Raw genomic sequence first — 7500 nt, 5'->3', positions numbered from 1 at the left:
AACCTACGTCATCTGGATCTATAATGCTGTTTTGCACTTGACCAGTTGTGCCATCATCCTGGCCATGGCTTTATAATGATTGTTTATTTTAATGTCTGGAGTCTAAAGTGTTTCATTATTGGTTTGTTTTTTCTATGTTTCATGATATTTAGTTTTGTGAGACATAAATTACTACTAAATTGTCTGTTTGGGAGGAGATACCCCCATAGATGCCAGGACCAGTCAGCTGAGAAACAGTTTCTTTCCCACCTCAATTACTAAACACCACACTACACTGCTAATACAATCAACACCCCAGGCTACACAATGCACCTGCACTTTACACAAACTGTCATACATATACATGTATACACAATTGTTTGTTTATTAGGATTTTAACGTCATGTTTTACACTGGTTACATTCATGACAGAAACGGTAGTTACTCATTACACAAGGTTCATCAGTTCACGTTATATCAAACACAGTCATGGACAATTCAGTGTCTCCAATTCACCTCACTTGCATGTCTTTGGACTGTGGGAGGAAACCGGAGCACCCGGAGTTAACCCACGCAGACACTGGGAGAACATGCAAACTCCACACAGATCGAACCCAGGACCTTCTTGCTGTGAGGCGACAGTGCTACCCACTTAGCCACCGTGCTGCCCTATCTACACAATTATTCACCCACATATGTATAGTTATTTAGCAGCGTCTTTGTATATAGTTACAGTTGTATAGTTATTTATTTTACATCTTTATTATTGGTTATTGTTATAATACATACCTAACTAATCCCATTTGTATTCATATGTTTATTATTATTATTATTATTATTGTTATTATTATTATTATTAATCAGTTTTATTATTATTACTATTATTATTATCACTTATTATTATTATTTTTATTATCACTATTATTATTATTATTATTATTAATCAGTATTATTATCACTATTATTATTATCACTTATTATTATCACTATTATTATTATTATTATCATCATCACTTATTATTGTTATTAATCACTATTATTATTATTTTTATTATTATGACTATTATTATTATCAGTATTATTATTATCACTATTATTATTATTATTATCACTATTAATATTAATATTGAAGCAGTCAGGGTCCTTTTTGTGTTGAGTTTGCATGTTGTCCACGTGTCTGTGTGGGTTTCCTCCCACAGTCCAAATACACAGGTAAATTGAAGATCCAAAATTGCCAATGGCGTTGTTTAATGAACTTGGAACTGATAAATCATGGGTATTCTATAACTACCATCCTGACATGACTACGTAAATCCATTAATAATAAATAAATGCTTGTTTTTGTAAATATTTTGTCCTGATATACAGTAAATTTAATTTGCTTAGCAGCCTAGGAGAAAATCCATCACACTTTTATGGATCGTTTATAAAAGATAGGGATGAAAATATCTGCACTATAGGTTTGCATCAGGCCTGAATTCTACATCTGTATTGTGTACTTTGTTTTCCTGAAATCCCTCATTTTAAAGTAAAAGCCAGTTCAGATCATGATAAGGAATGACAGCAGCTTTACACCGCGGCATGCTTCACAGACGCCCGAGTTCTTAAAGCGTTCCTAAAATATGGTTGAAGTTGTGTGGGCGTTAGCTGACGTGTCGAGTTTTTTCTACCCTTTTTCTATTTCTTACGTTCTTTCTCTCTTTAAAAGGTAGATATTTCTTCAGAACGGCTAGAAATGGGAAGGGGGGGGAGAGTTTAAACCTTTTAAGCTCAATCTATTCCTTCAATCTCATCTATGCACTCACTACGGCTCAGGCTCGTCTTTGATAGCCGGCCTGAAAGAGTGAATTTTCTTTCTTTTTTTTGACTGCTGAAGTTACGATTACAGAGCTCTTCATCGTTCTCTTTTGGCTTTTTCACTCGGGGAAAGGCAAACAGTGGAACAGTCAGGCAATCAGTGCAGTGAGCCTGTCAATGTAGCCTTCAAATTGTCACCTGCCTCCTTCCTCAAATTGCCTCGGCTCGCCCCTGCTTCTATTTTTTTTTCTCCCCAGCCTTACCTGGCAGTATTCTGGAAATAGAAGACAATTGCCTTTGTGCATATCGGCGTACCTGTCACCTGTCTACAATTGAGACATTAATCATTGTTCTTATTGTAGTACAAATATTTTTTCCCACATTTTTCCGCTCTCTTAGCGGAGGGAATAAAAAGGCGTGTGGTAAGAATAGCAAGAAAAGACAATAATTACCAGAGGAAATAGATTCCTAAAGCATTATTAGCTACCATTCTGGCTGATCAGAGTGTATTTGGACACTCCATTGTCCATTTTATCAGCTCCACTTCTCTACATACTTTTTTAACCTGTTTGTTCTTCAATGGTCAGGACCCCCACAAGACCACTACAGAGTAGGTATTATTCAGGTGGTGGATCATTCTCAGCACTGCAGTGACACTGACATGGTGGTGGTGTGTTTTTAAATCCCATGTCCACTCACTGTCCACTCTGTTAGACACTTCTACCTAGTTGGTCCACCTTGTAGATGTAAAGTCAGAGACGATCGCTCAACTATTGCTGCTGTTTGAGTTGGTCATCTTCTAGACCTTCATAAGTGGTCACAGGACGCTGCCCACAGAGCACTGTTGGCTGGATATTTTAGGTTGGTAAACTATTCTCAGTCCAGCAGTGACACTGAGGTGTTTAAAAACTCCAGCAGCGCTGCTGTGTCTGATCCACTCATACCAGCACAACACACACTAACACACCACCACCATGTCAGTGTCAATGCAGTGCTGAGAATCATCCACCACCTAAATAATAACCTGCTCTGTGGTGGTCCTGTGGGGGTCCTGACTATTGACGAACAGCATTAAAGGGGGATAACAAAGCATGCAGAGAAACAGATAGACTACAGTCAGTAATTGTATAACTACAAAGTGCTCCTATATGGTAAGTGGAGCTGATAAAATGGACAGTGCGGTGGTTTTAATGTTATGGCTGATCAGTGTATGTGGCATAAATAAATTCTAGAAGCTTCCACAGAGCCCTGACTTCAACCCATTCAACCCAGTGGAGGATTGGTTGTAATCCAGGCCTTCTTTTTTCACTGAAAAAGCACACATTTCTAAAGGCATTCTAGAAAAGTGGAGGATGTTACTGTTACTGCCTCAAATGAATGCCTCTTTCAGCAAGCTCATGGTCAGGTTCTCACATACTTTTGGCCATATAGTGTATTTGTAAAGAGAGGCAGAAAAGGGCATAAATCATACATTCTTCTGATCCTCATCCTTCAGGATCAAACCTTCTTTCTGCTTTCATCATTACCTCTGTTACAGCTTCCAGCAGGCAAGGTCTGCAGGTTGCCTCTTTTAATTCAGCCTCTATATGCCATTGAAAAGGTGTATCTTAGGTGTGAAGTCCTGATCTGTTGGCATGACTGAGCCCAGTAGTCCTTTGCTGGATGGTCTGTCGCTTTACACCAAGAAGCTAAAACCAGAAGAAGTGTGTGAAGCTAGGAGCTTGACCTGTCAATTATCTCCCATTGGTTTTTACTAATCCCCTATGTTAAAAGAGATAGATAGATAGATAGATAGATAGATAGATAGATAGATAGATAGATAGATAGATAGATAGACAGACAGACAGACAGACAGACAGACAGACAGATAGGGTATAGACATTTAAAAGTGTATGCTTGAATTAAGCTAACAGTTACAATAGATATACCAGTAGTGTTAAATGTTAACTTTACAACTGTTTTTAAGAGATTAAGGGAAAGCGCCCAGGTGGCGGAGTGGGATTTTTAGCTAGCACATTATCACTGGGATTCTGGACTCTCCGAGTTCAAATCTCAGCTCTCCTACCCATTGGCTAGGTGCCTCCTAGAGGAAGAAATAGAAATACATAATATTTCTGTTCTGAGGAGTGTTCAAGTGGCACAGCGGTAAATTATGCTATCCCACTACTGTTTGGATGTAGTGTTCAAATCTAAGCGATGCTATCAGCTAGTCGGCATATACATACAGACATCATTGGCAATTTCTAAGAGGAAAATGATGGCAGAGACCCAGCAATGGACTATCGTCCTGTCAGGCATGTTTTACTGCATTGCGCCATGTGATTTCAGGGAAAACGAACCCACCACAACCCTTACCAGGACAAAGTGGTAGTAAAACATTAAATTATGGTGATGTCTTTGATTTATTTGCCCTGTTCAATAAATAAATAGTTAAGGATGTTTGGTTTATCACTTAGTGGTGATATTATTTATTGATCATGGCACAAATAAAGCATATGATATACATCCAAAAGTATGTGGGCACCTGACTATGAGCTTGTAGAACATCCCATTCCAAAATGGTCAGTAGTATGGATGTGGCTATAATGTTTAGCCCCTTTTTTGGAGTGTCAGTAATAAGAAAGGTTTCTACATACTTTTGGAGACATTTGTGTGCTGTGTGGTAATTCTGAGAAAGTAGTTAATGCTTTTATAACCTCTTTAACTAAAACATCTTCAGAATTTTGCTAAGTAGCTGTACTGCTTTATTTTCAGCTATTTTAGAATGCCTCAGCGTACATCTTTACATTCATGTGGGTTTAAACAGTTTGCCTGTTAGGTGGCATGTTGATTACACAGTCAGGCTCATGACATCAGGCTCAAGCCATAAATGGTTTAGCTTTCTTATATACTGAAGCAGTACAGCCCATCCACTTTGTTCTACTGTTAACTACTAGGATCACCTGCTCGGCTGGTGAAAGGTTCTTCCATTAACCATTCACAGGCGTTTTAAATCCACAGTTAAAGGTTTAAGGTTTTGATAAATCTGAGAGCCAACCAATTATTTAAGAAGGGCGGATTAGCGTAGGTTTGTGAATAATACTTAATTATCAGCATTGTCACTTTTCTTTTCCACCATGTATTTATTTACAGCCATAGCAAATATGTATTCTTTGACTCCTTGCCACATGGCCAATTTAATCATATTGTGTCATCTTTCTCTGAAAGAGGGTATTTTTAGAGGTGTTTTTTATTGCTAGGAGAGAAGAAAAAGGCACAGTGAGCAAAAAATGTGACAAAAGCAAGCAGCTTCCAAACAGTTTAGACCAGATGGTATTGTGAGCCAGCTCAAAAATGCTAATGCAAGTGCAGTTCCAGACAGCATAAAGCATGTTGCTGTGGTAGCATCTGTCCCTGCTCTCTGTCAGATGATTATTTATCTGGGGGGAAAGAAACACATCCAAAGAATAATACGATTTAAATCATGCAGAAATCTATCTATCTATCTATCTATCTATCTATCTATCTATCTATCTATCTATCTATCTATCTATCTATCTATCTATCTATCTATCTATCTATCTATCTATCTATCTTAATTTTACTATCCTTTTTGTGCATATATACATTCATACACGTCATTTAATATTGTACCTATAAAGATGCAGACTTACATGTATTTAACTTAGTAGTTTATTTTAATTTCTATTATTGTTTTGTAATTTTAATTATTAGTAAAAAACTGCTTCTGTGAAGTAGATCAAATCTTCTCAAGGATATCTGACTTTTACAAATGTGCATACTTGCCAAATACTGACAAATGCTGAGATTTATTTAATTTATTTTACCCAGATGCTTTGCTGAATATATTAAATTTAAGGAAAAAATGCAAAATAGAACCCAATAATTACTGAACTCTATAACTGAAACCCTTAATAACTGAACCCCTCAAAAACTGCCCACATAGTTTTGGCCATATTGTCTATCATGCATTACATTTATTTCCATTGTGCTATTGTACTGTTTTACTTCTAGGTTAAAAATACTATGATTAAACCAGCCTTATTATATTGTAAAATTCAGTCAAGCCGGAAAGTCTGCACACTCCCTTTCACCTTCTCCACGTTTTATTACATTACAGACTCATTCTATAACAGATCGAGTTATTTTTTGTCACAACATTCTACACAAAATAGCCCACAAAAATCTAAATGTAAAATATCATATGTACACAAGTGTGCACACCCTTTGATATGACCCCCAAAAGTGAGCTGAGGTGCATTTTGTTTTCACTGATACTGCTTGAGATGTTTCTACAATTTAATCGAGTCCACCTGTAGTAAATTCAGTTGATTGGACATGATTGGGGATTGCAAACACCTGTCTGTACAAGGTCCCACAGAGCACCAGAGCAAACTCCAAGCCATGGGGTTTGCCAAAAGGCACCTAGGACTCTCAAACCATAAGAAACAAGATTCTCTGGTCTGATGAAACCAAAATTGAACTTTTTGGCCTGGATACCAAGCGTCACGTGTGGGGGAAACCAGGCACCGCTCATCACCTGGCTAATGCCATCCCTACAGGGAAGCATGGAGGTGGCAGCGTCATGATGTGGGGATATTTTTCAGCAGTGGGATCGGGGTGACTAGTCCTGATAAAGGGAGTGTGTGTAGATGTTTGAGGCAAAAAAGAACTCAATCTATTATAGAATGAGTCTGTAATGTAATAAAACGTGGAGGTGAAAAGGGGTGTGCAGACTTTCCGGCTTGACTGTAAACCATTATACAGTAAACATCTGGGCAATTAAAGACAGCATTACATCTGGATCTGAACTCAGCTGTAATGTAGAGTGAATGTTTCTGTCAGCTTTTTGATGCTGTTTATGATGTTGTAATGTTTATGGCTATAGTTATATTTTATCACAATATTTTCCCACTGTTATATTAGTTCTAATGTCACAAAAATGTATATTAGAAGATTGACGCTTTGGTGACTAATTCATCAGAGCCATAGGCACAGTTGGCTGTATCTGAAGAACAAAATGGGATGCACCTTTTGCTATCTAGTTGTTGCTATCTGGTTGTTTCCCAAGACAGAACTCAAAAATAGGAAGGGTGTCCCATGTATATAAAAGACTTGTCTTGTTTCAGCATGACTGTTCCCCTGATCCAAGGTTTAATGACCATTCCATTAAGGACAAAGGTCTCAGCCTCTGTCCTTATTCTCACTGAACAAGCAAGCCAGGGCAAGCCGTAGCCTAGTGGTAAGGGTACTGGACCAGTGATCAGAGGGTCGCTGGTTCAAGCCCCACCACTGCCAGGTTGCTCCTGTTGGGCCTTAACCCTCAATTGCTCAGACTGTATACTGTAACTGTAATGCAAATCACTTTGGATAAAGTTGTCTGCTAACTGAAGCTGGAGTCAGAGCACAGGGCCAGCCATCATACGGCGCCCCTGGAGCAGAGAGGGTTAAGGGCCTTGCTTAAGGGCCCAACAGTGGCAGAGCTGGGATTTGAACTTTCAACCTTTCAGTTAATTGCCCAAAGCTTTACCCACTAGGCTACCACTGACCGTTACCACTAAACTTGTAGTCCATTGTAATACATTGAAAAGCTGCAAAGCAAGTGGGGTGGACTCCTTAATAATGTCCATTATGTTAGAATTTCATGTCCAAGCTTATACCTTTGATAATATATTGTGATTCATGTTAAACTAATTTAATCATTAAAAAGACAAACCAGATTCC

General features: G+C 38.2%; 1 protein-coding gene across 1 annotated transcript in view; it reads left to right on the top strand.

The window, feature by feature from the left end:
- Positions 1-7500, top strand: part of plxna2 (plexin A2) — a 344169-nt gene that overhangs the window by 279230 nt on the left and 57439 nt on the right. The window lies entirely within an intron of this gene.

Source organism: Trichomycterus rosablanca, chromosome 19, assembly GCF_030014385.1.
Source record: "Trichomycterus rosablanca isolate fTriRos1 chromosome 19, fTriRos1.hap1, whole genome shotgun sequence".
NCBI classification, from domain to species: Eukaryota; Metazoa; Chordata; class Actinopteri; order Siluriformes; family Trichomycteridae; genus Trichomycterus; species Trichomycterus rosablanca.
This window is presented reverse-complemented; position numbering and strand designations above follow the sequence as displayed.